Genomic DNA, 10,865 nt, shown 5'->3' with positions numbered 1-10,865 from the left:
TAGGGTTGGGACTAGGGTTAGGGTTAGGGTTAGGGCTAGGGCTAGGGTTAGGGTTAGGGCTAGGGTTAGGGCTAGGGTAAGGGCTAGGGTTAGGGTTAAGGCTACAGTTAGGGTTGGGGCTAAAGTTAGGGTTAGGGTTTGGATTACATTTGCGATTGGGATTAGGATTAGGGGTGTGTCTGGGTTAGAGGTGTGGTTAGGGTTACCGTTGGGATTAGGGTTAGGGGTGTGTTTGGATTAGGGTTTCAGTTATAATTGTGGGGTTTCCACTATTTAGGCACATCAGGGGGATCTCCAAACGCGACATGGCGACCGATCTCAATTCCATCCAATTCTGCATTGAAAAAGTAAAACAGTGCTCCTTCCCTTCCGAGCTCTCCCGTGTGCCCAAACAGGAGTTTACCCCAACATATGGGGTATCAGCGTACTCAGGACAAATTGGACAACAACTTTTGGGGTCCAATTTCTCCTGTTACCCTTGGGAAAATACAAAACTGGGGGCTAAAAAATAATTTTTGTGGGAAAAAAAGAGATTTTTTATTTTCACGGCTCTGCGTTATAAACTGTAGTGAAACACTTGGGGGCTCAAAGTTCTCACAACACATCTAGATAAGTTCGTGGGGGGGTCTAGTTTCCAACATGGGGTCACTTGTGGGGGTTTCTACTGTTTAGGTATATTAGGGGCTCTGCAAACGCAATGTGACGCCTGCAGACCATTCCATTTAAGTCTGCATTCCAAATGGCGCTCCTTCCCTTCCGAGCCCTCCCATGCGCCCAAATGCTGGTTCACCCCACATATGGGGTATCAACGCACTCAGGACAAATTGGACAACAACTTTTGGGGTCCAATTTCTCCTTTTACCCTCGAGAAAATACAAAACTGGGGGCTAAAAAATAATTTTGAGGGGAAATTTTTTATTTTATTTTCACGGCTCTGCGTTATAAACTGTAGTGAAATACTTGGGGGCTCAAAGTTCTCACAACACATCTAAATAAGTTCCTTGGGGGGTCTAGTTTCCAATATGGGGTCACTTGTGGGGGGTTTCTACTGTTTAGGTACATTAGGGGCTCTGCAAACACAATGTGACGCCTGCAGACCATTCCATCTAAGTCTGTATTCCAAATGGCTCTCCTTCCCTTCCGAGCCCTCCCATGCGCCCAAACGCTGGTTCTCCCCCACATATAGGGTATCAGCGCACTCAGGACAAATTGCACAACAACTTTTGGGGTCCAATTTCTCCTGTTACCCTCAGGAAAATACAAAACTGGGGGCTAAAAAATTATTTTTGTGGGAAAAAAATGTTGTTTTATTTTTACGGTTCTGCATTATAAACTTCTGTGAAGCTCTTATTGGGTCAAAGTGCTCACCACACATCTAGATAAGTTCCTTAGGGGGTCTACTTTTCAAAATGGTGTCACTTGTGGGGGGTTTCAATGTTTAGGTACATCAGTGGCTCTCCAAACGCAACATGGCGTCCAATCTCAATTCCTGTCAATTTTGCATTGAAAGGTCAAACGGCGCTCCTTCCCTTCCGAGCTCTCCCATGCGCCCAAACAATGGTTTACCCCCACATATGGGGTATCAGAGTACTCAGGACAAATTGTGCCACAACTTTTGTGGTCCAATTTCTTCTCTTACCATTGGGAAAATAAAAAATTGGGGGCGAAAAGATAATTTTTGTGAAAAAAAAATGATTTTTTATTTTTACGGCTCTGCATTATAAACTTCTGTGAAGCACTTGGTGGGTCAAAGTGCTCACCACACCTCTAGATAAGTTCCTTAGGGGGTCTAATTTCCAAAATGGTGTCACTTGTGGGGGGTTTCAATGTTTAGGCACATCAGTGGCTCTCCAAACGCAACATGGCGTCTCATCTCAATTCCTGTCAATTTTGCATTGAAAGGTCAAACGGCGCTCCTTCCCTTCCGAGCTCTCCCATGCGCCCAAACAATGGTTTACCCCCACATATGGGGTATCAGAGTACTCAGGACAAATTGTGCCACAACTTTTGTGGTCCAATTTCTTCTCTTACCATTGGGAAAATAAAAAATTTGGGGCGAAAAGATAATGTTTGTGAAAAAAAATGATTTTTTATTTTTACGGTTCTGCATTATTAACTTCTGTGAAGCACTTGGTGGGTCAAAGTGCTCACCACACCTCTAGATAAGTTCCTTAGGGGGTCTACTTTCCAAAATGGTGTCACTTGTGGGGGGTTTCAATGTTTAGGCACATCAGTGGCTCTCCAAACGCAACATGGCGTCCCATCTCAATTCCAGTCAACTTTGCATTGAAAAGTCAAATGGCGCTCCTTCCCTTCCGAGCTCTGCCATGCGCACAAACTGTGGTTAACCCCCACATATGGGGTATCAGCGTACTCAGGACAAATTGTACAACAACTTTTGGGGTCCATTTTCTCCTGTTACCCTTGGCAAAATAAAACAAATTGGAGCTGAAGTAAATTTTTTGTGAAAAAAAGTTAAATGTTAATTTTTATTTAAACATTCCAAAAATTCCTGTGAAGCACCTGAAGGGTTAATAAACTTCTTGAATGTGGTTTTGAGAACCTTGAGGGGTGCAGTTTTTAGAATGGTGTCACACTTGGGTATTTTCTATCATATAGACCCCTCAAAATGACTTCAAATGAGATGTGGTCCCTAAAATAAAATGGTGTTGTAAAAATGAGAAATTGCTGGTCAACTTTTAACCCTTATAACTCCCTAACAAAAAAAAATTTTTGGTTCCAAAATTGTGCTGATGTAAAGTAGACATGTGGGAAATGTTACTTATTAAGTATTTTGTGTGACATATCTCTGTGATTTAATTGCATAAAAATTCAAAGTTGGAAAATTGCGAAATTTTCAAAATTTTAGCCAAATTTCCATTTTTTTCACAAATAAACGCAGGTAATATCAAAGAAATTTTACCACTATCATGAAGTACAATATGTCACGAGAAAACATTGTCAGAATCACCGGGATCCGTTGAAGCGTTCCAGAGTTATAACCTCATAAAGGGACAGTGGTCAGAATTGTAAAAATTGACCCGGTCCATAACGTGCAAACCACCCTTGGGGGTAAAGGGGTTAAAGGGAACCTGTCACCCCGTTTTTTCAGATTGAGATATAAATACTGTTAAATAGGGCCTGCGCTGTGCGTTACTATAGTGTATGTAGTGTACCCCGATTCCCCACCTATGCTGAGAAATACATTACCAAAGTCGCCGTTTTCGCCTGTCAATCAGGCAGGTCAGGTCAGGTGGGCGTGGTGACATCGCTCTTTCCTTCCCCAGCTTTCCGTTGGTGGCGTAGTGGTGTGCGCATGTCCAGAGTTCCGAATCCCCTGCGCGCACGTGAAGAAACAGCGCGCGATCTGCGCTGTTACCCCCTGTCACCGGTGGGGGCGGCCTTATATCCTGGAACCATAGGTTTTAAACATTATCCTATGGTCTAATATAATTCTTTTTTTTAATTTATAATATGTTCATCTGTAGATATTGACCTGGTTTTGTATTGAAGATGTAGTCTTGGCAACAACCACAAGATGGCACTATATCATCGACGTAGCAAATGCAGAAATTGATGTCCTCAAGGGACATAGAAGTAGAGCGCCAAAGATTGAAAGTTTGTACAATCCCCATGTGCCTTTGGAAGTTTATGTATTCCTGTGCAAGCATTGCACAAACCTAAGGGCAGATGTGAAAGTAATGAATGATGTAGGAATGATTGTAGGAATTTTCAACAGGAAGATGTTCCCTTTTCAGGTCACGTATGTCTGAAGGTATAATGCAGGTGTCTGGATGCAACGAGCAGAGATCACAAGGCGAAAACAGCTAGGGATTGGTATAATGCTATTCATATACAACAGTAACTTTTAAATAATTGGTATTAGTAGTTATGCAATGTAGTACTAGAGGGAATAGCAACAAGAAAGTCTCTCAGTACTTAATAATAATCTTTATATAGCGCTAACATATTCTGCAGCGCTTTAAAGATCACACACATTATCATCGCTGTCCCCGTTGGGACTCACAATTTAAATTTCCTATCAGTATGTCTTTGGAATGTGGGAGGAAACCCACGCAAACACGGAGAGAACATACAAACTCTTTGCAGATGTTGTCCTGGGTGGGGTTTGAACCCAGGACTCCAGCACTGCAAGGCTGCTGTGCTAACCACTAAGCCACCGTGCTGCCCAGTACTTAACGTTAGTGGAGCGCCCAGTCTTGGGAGACACCACGTGAGTTCTCACTCGAAGCTCTGGCCCTAGCTGGGGTCACCGGGTTTTCCCGCTAGGCCGCAAGTCTCTTCCTGACGTAGTCTATTAAAGCCTGTTGAGCCTCCCACGCACCAACCGGCCCCTCCCAACTTGTACGCCTAATCCCAGCCGATCTCGGTATCGTAGAGGATAGCTGGAGGTGACGGCCCTGCTCACTCGCTCCTCTCTTGCGGGCATGCCTCTCCTGTCGCAGTCGCCACACGGCTCTTCTCGGCTTGACCATCAGCTAAAGTCTCTCAGACTCAAGGAAAAGAAAACTTGGCTTCAGCTCTTGACAAGCGTAGTAGGGCCTTGGTAGCTGGACCAGTGCAGTGCGCGACTTCTGTCTCTGACCAGTGTAAGCCATTCTTGGGGATACCTTCTGGGGAATCCGGACCTTGCCTGGCGGTGACTGGTACCTGGGTGGCGTAAACTCCCCAATGAGGCCTGTCATGTTGGTCTCAGCAGTGTCTCTGGAGCACATCTGCCCCGCTCCCTTCCCTAGCACCAAAGTTCTTATGGTTGGACGTGCAAGGCTTTTATACCAGGGAAGTCTTTCCTGTTGGTCACCTGATCCAGTCCAGCGCAGGAGGTCACTCCCCCTGCAAACCTTCCAACATACTTTGGCTCCTCTTGATTTCGGCTGGATAGCAGACGGCAGCCTCTCATCAATGGCACCTACTGCAAGAGTTTTCCAGATATGTCATGGTTTCTTGTTCCTTTGGCACGTTGGAAGGTAAGATTTATTTCATATAGAGGAGGTGTGTGGAACGCGCGTCAGGCAGCTGTGGGCTGATGCGGGGGTCTCATTGTTGGTCGGTATATTGCTGCTTATTCTTTGCATTTGCACTTTATCATTAGACTATGGCACCTTATATTTAGTTGGCTTTTACTTATAGATGCCTCTTGATACTGTGGGTCGCGCCATACAGGGAGTTGACTGTGCTCCACTCTTAACATATGCCAGCCTTATTTATTCTACTAAAATATTATTATCAAATGTAGGGATTGACTCGATGCTTCAGCAGCTGACCTTTTATTCTTACCAACCTTGCACTTGAATTCATACACCTCTGAGTTTTACTTTGATCCTGCACAATGAATGAGTTTGGAGAAATAACATTGTATCATTAATTTATTTAATTATTATATAACGTTTAGGTTTGTTTCTACTATTTATTATGCAATTTTTCGGATCATGTTAAATTTTTTTGTGCATATACCTACCCCGTACTCCCCTGCACAATTTTTTCACCTGTTTTTTGTCTTCGCTTCATTTTTCTTTTCTTTAATAAATAATATTTAAAAATATATATATATTTTTAGTTGTGTACATATTTATAGGTTCATACTATTCCAGTGGATACACAACACATTTAATTCTAATCTTTATTTGTCCTTATTGATATAAGATAAATGTCACGCCCGCCGTGCTTACCTAGGAAGTTGTGTAGCTAAGTGTATACCTTGTGTTCATGGAGTTCCTGATGGTGGAGTCAAATTTGAGCTGCAGGTAAGGTAGCACTCCTAGGCAGTCCCTCCTACTGCAGCTGCTGACCCCAGGGGTCAGGTTCACTGACACAGACTTGGGTTCCATTCAGACTACTGCTAGGGCAGGCCAGATACTGGTACGGAGACACAGACAGGACTAGGTTCGGAGATTGGTTTTAGCAGGCCGGATATACGGAGTACACATTTAGACACTGGCCGCACAAGAACCAGGGACGAGGTTCAGGCCCTGGCCGCATACGGCCCAGGGGAGCAGGTTCAGGCACTGGCCAGACGCAGACCAGGGGACGAGGTTGAGGCTATTGCTGCATATGGACCAGGGGAGCAGGGTCAGGTCCTGGCCACATACGGACCAGGGGACATTGTTCAGGCCCTGGCCACACACGGACCAGGGGATGAGGTTCAGGCCCTGGTCACACATGGACCAGGGGATGAGGTTCAGGCCCTGCCCAAACATGGTCCAGGGGATGAGGTTAAGGCACTGGCCATAAACGAACCAGGGAATAAGGGTCAGCCACTAGCTGCACATGGACCGAGGAAGCAGGTTCAGAAACTGGCCGCACAAGGACCAGGGGAGCAGGTTTAGGCTCTGACTGCAGCAGGACCAGGGAAGCATGTTCATGCACTGACCGCACGGGGACGAGGGGTTTGGGTTCAGGCCCTAGCCACACAAGGACCAGGTGACCTAACAACTCACTAAGTCCACTCAAAGTAACTTATCAATCCACATTGCTTAGGCCCCTCCTATTGTGTAGGATGCCTTTCACACAAGATGCCTCCCAGCTATTGGCTGAGGCCATCTTCGGAGGTGCACACACTGGTCCTTCAAGAGCTGGGAGCGCGGTTTCTGACAGAAGTTAGTGAGCAGGGAGATGTGTCAGGCAACAGGGAGGTGACTTCGCAGACATGGGGTTCAGTATTTCAGCATCATAGCATGGAGGGTGAAGGTGAACTGTCAGGGGCGTCGGCAAGTGTGTTACAATAAAGTTGTTGGAACCTGCCATTTCAGCAGGATCAGTTGGCTTTGGCCATCTAATGTGAATGGGGGCATCTTGACTGTTTCTTAACAGATTATGTTGGGAGATATAAGGATCTAAAAGTTGGACTTCAATCACGTGATCATGACAATAGACGTTTTCTCATATGCCACACAAGATCTCACAGCCGAGCGTTCCTATTTACAGGGGAGTCAGGAGAGATCGCTGTTAGCTGCAAGGGCTCCTGATTCATTCCTCATCCCTTAAACCGCAATGCCCCTGCTAGAGTCAGGGACAATAGGTCTTCCCACATTGCAGCTTAGAGTCTTAGGCTACTTTCACACTAGCGTTTTTTTTAATCCGTCGCAATCCGTCGTTTTGGGCAAAAAACGGAACCTGCAAATGTGCCCGCAGGATGCGTTTTTTGCCCATAGATTTGCATTAGCGACGGATCGCGACGGATGGCCACACGTCGCATCCGTCGTGCAACGGATCCATCATGCTTTGGTGGACCATCGTCACGATAAAACGTTCAATGTTACGTTTTTTCGCACGTCGCGTCCGCCATTTTCTAACGCGCATGCGCAGCTGGAACTCCGCCCCCTCGTCCCCGGACTTCAGAATGGGCAGCGGATGCGTTGAAAAACTGCATCCGCTGCCCACGTCATGCCAAATTTTCACGACGTGCGTCGGTACGCTTAGCGACGGACCTGTACCAACGCAAGTGTGAAAGTAACCTTATCTGTGCTTTTCAGTTTTCCTGCGCTGCCATTTAGACACCGTGCAAAGCTTTTGTGACTGTCTCTGTTGCACTCTAAAGGGACTCTAATGATCACTGCAGCCGATTCATCGAGCACTTATAAGCATAAAACTACAATAGAAAAATTTTGCCCAGTGAATAAAATAATTTGCAACTTTTAGGGTTTAATTTCGAAAATGGTGTGACGATCCCATGCTCCAATATACACCACAAAACCAGCAGAAACTATAGCAGAAATCTATCCCATCTCTGGCCGGAGTACATTTTGACTGCATGGATAGCTGAAGGGCGCCTCAAGTAACTATGATTTTATTTTTATTTTTTTCAGAAATCAATAGAATACATGATGATAAGAAAACTTATAATGTATCTAATTAGAGAGATCTGTCTTTTTTTTCCCTCCTGAACTGATCATGCATTTTCAAAATTCTCAATTCTTCAGTGAATACATTACTGAGATAGGAGATGGCAGTTGGTGCTCATAAACTCCTATGGAGAACTGAAAAGTGTGGTTTCAGGAGAACTTGCAGCAGAATATCTGCCTGTGTCTCCCTCCCTATTAATATTGTTATACATAAATTCAGAATTGGAACTGGAAATATATTCTAGAAATGGTCAATAATTGTTGAATTTACAAAAAGATTTGCATTACGTACGGGTACATTGAAGTGTTTGTTTCATATCAAAGTAATGTTTGCTTCAATAAAAAGTTGCACAAAGTCTGTTTGGAACAGAATCGTGACCCATGAATATCTAAAAATCTAAACATTCTGCAATTTTCATATTGGCCTCTAGGAGTCAGCACAAAGTAATACAAACCTAAACAGTAAAGGATCTTGGGGCTTTTTGCCAATTTAATGATATAGCTGTAATATGTTTGCTAGTGTCTAATGTAGCATGCTTAAAAAAAATGTCTCAATAACTTAATACTTGGTGGCAAAACCCTTGTTGGCAAGCACAGCAGTCAAATGTTTTTTTGTAGATGTTGATGAGGTTTGCGCACATGTCAGGAGGAATTTTGGTCCACTTCTCTTTGCAGATCATCTCTAAATCTGGGGCTTCGGTCCGGGGTTCACTCACCACCAGCTGCCACCACGGCTGCCAGTGCCGTGCTTCGCAATGGCGCCACGCCGCTGCACACGGGGTTTTCTTCTGGACCCCGCCTGTTCCAGGGTGGAGCCGCTTCCAGCTGCTCAGCCCATTCAGCATAAGACTCCGTCCATTCTTCGGGGTTTTGCTGTAAAGGGCGAGGCTTTCATTTCTTCCATCATGCCCACAATGGGCGGGCACCGCTCACCAGGGGATGCATCTCATGCATGGGCCACTGTCTCTGCCAGAAGGAATTCCGTGCCATTTTCAGGTCAGAATTCCCACGAGGGGTGGGGTTGGAGTTGTCTTTAGTCTCCGTGCCACTTTCCACCATCTTTGTCACATTCAGAGTATGTGTCACATTCAGGGTATTCGAACTACTGTGGTACCTGAACTCCTGGGGTGCCACATCCCCCCCTGTTAAATCCAGTACTCCCGGACTGAGGAAAACAAAAAAAAACCTTACAGGTTAGATAAGACATTTTTGCAAAACATTTGAACAGGTTAAACTTTTTCATCCCTTACGGGAGGCACTTTTGATTTTAACGTTGCAACAAATTTTATAAGAGTACATTTGGCCTTATACCAGGGTGTCTTTGTTTATAAATATAACAGTACCGATGCGAGGGACCCATCATAAACCCCCAACGTAGGACTTGGGTGGGCTACATGGCATATTCAGACCCGGGGTTCAGCTGCGCCAGACAGTTTTAGCTTTAGGTCTGAAGAAACAAGGCCCTACCCATGCCGGTAAAGTGGGTAGAACCAGGGTGCACCTTGAGGGTGCCAAACTATTTACAAAGACAGTTTTTTGGGTAATCCACTGTCCATTACCCCGTTGTCCATTTTTAACCTGTAACAAATATATGCAAACACTTCAAGTAACACCAATTATTGACATTTTTAGTCCCTCTAACGGGCTGGTATTGTACCCTTGGTGCTACGAGTAGACCTATGCAGTTCCTGGTCTAACATGCTCTCTGTAGCTGTTGTGTACCAACTAGTGTCTGTGCTACCTATGGGCCTGCATTGTATAGGTAAACTGGGTAATTGTCTGCGACTTCTTAGATTCACCACAGTTCTGACGGATTCACCGATAGCAGAGGGTGGATTCTCTGGTTCCACTGCTGGGGTGATGTTTGCTGCTTGAACCTGCTGGTGTAAAGTGTCTTCTGTTTCAGTATGGTTCTGAGTCACTTCTTCTGGTATTTCCAACTGGGGAAAAGTCAAGAAAGGTATCACTATGGCCTGATGTATTTCAGTCCAAGACTGGGGAAAATCTCCAAGAACGGTGTGGATTTTCTTTCCTGCTTCCTCCATGGGTTGAGAAGTTCCTGGGTCCTTTTCTTTTTCTCTCAGTTTATCTGGACATACTTTAAGGTGATCTCTGGATACCGCAGTTGAAGTTTCTCCTCCATCTTTGCTTATAAAGCATACTTTCGTATTGTCAAAGTTTGATGGTAAAATGGTATATGGTTCTGCTTCCCACAGGTCGTCAAGTTTGTAACAAGACAATAACCTCAGCAAGACAATTTTCAATAACATTAGTACCAATAGTCATCATAGGGTTACATTCACATCGGTCAATATCAACAATCACCATTCCTTGGGCCTCTAATTCTACCACCCCCCCACACACACACACACACACCCTAATGGTGACCTGTTTGTACCCCACCTGTGGCAAAGGCTGACCATTACTGGCTACTATTGTTAAATCACTATCTGGGCCACGGGTAATGTCTGTGTCAGCCCAATAATATTTATAGAGAATGTAAGGCATAGTTGTAACCTGAGAGCTAACAAAGCGTTCATTGGGATGCCGTCGATCACAATGGGGAGGACAGGTCGTCCTCCGACGTACTTGGCTCGCCAATTTTGTGGGCCTGGTCGTCCTACTCCTGGGGGTTGGCCCTCTGTCCTAGGGGTCGCTCGTTTAAATGACAGTAACTTGCAATGTGTCCTGCCTGGTTACAGCAGGGGCAATGGGTCGTCCATCCGGATGATAGCGGTCGTCGTCTCTTCCTCTGGTCGGTGGGATCCTCTTCTGTCGTCGCTAGGGGACATCCTCCAGTCTGGAAGCCAGCTTGATCTTCTCCTTTGGGGGTTCCAGTAGGGACTGCATGGTCCAGGCTAATGCAGCTACGCTTTTAGTCAGTTCCTGGACCTGGAGGTGTAGTCCGGTGGAGGGATCATTATCCAGGACCTGTGCGTCGGCCTCAACGGGGACCTGAGGATATTATACCACCTCCTGGTGGTACGTGAGGGCTGGACACCT

This window comes from Ranitomeya imitator, chromosome 1 (assembly GCF_032444005.1).
Source record: "Ranitomeya imitator isolate aRanImi1 chromosome 1, aRanImi1.pri, whole genome shotgun sequence".
NCBI lineage: Eukaryota > Metazoa > Chordata > Amphibia > Anura > Dendrobatidae > Ranitomeya > Ranitomeya imitator.
This window is presented reverse-complemented; position numbering follows the sequence as displayed.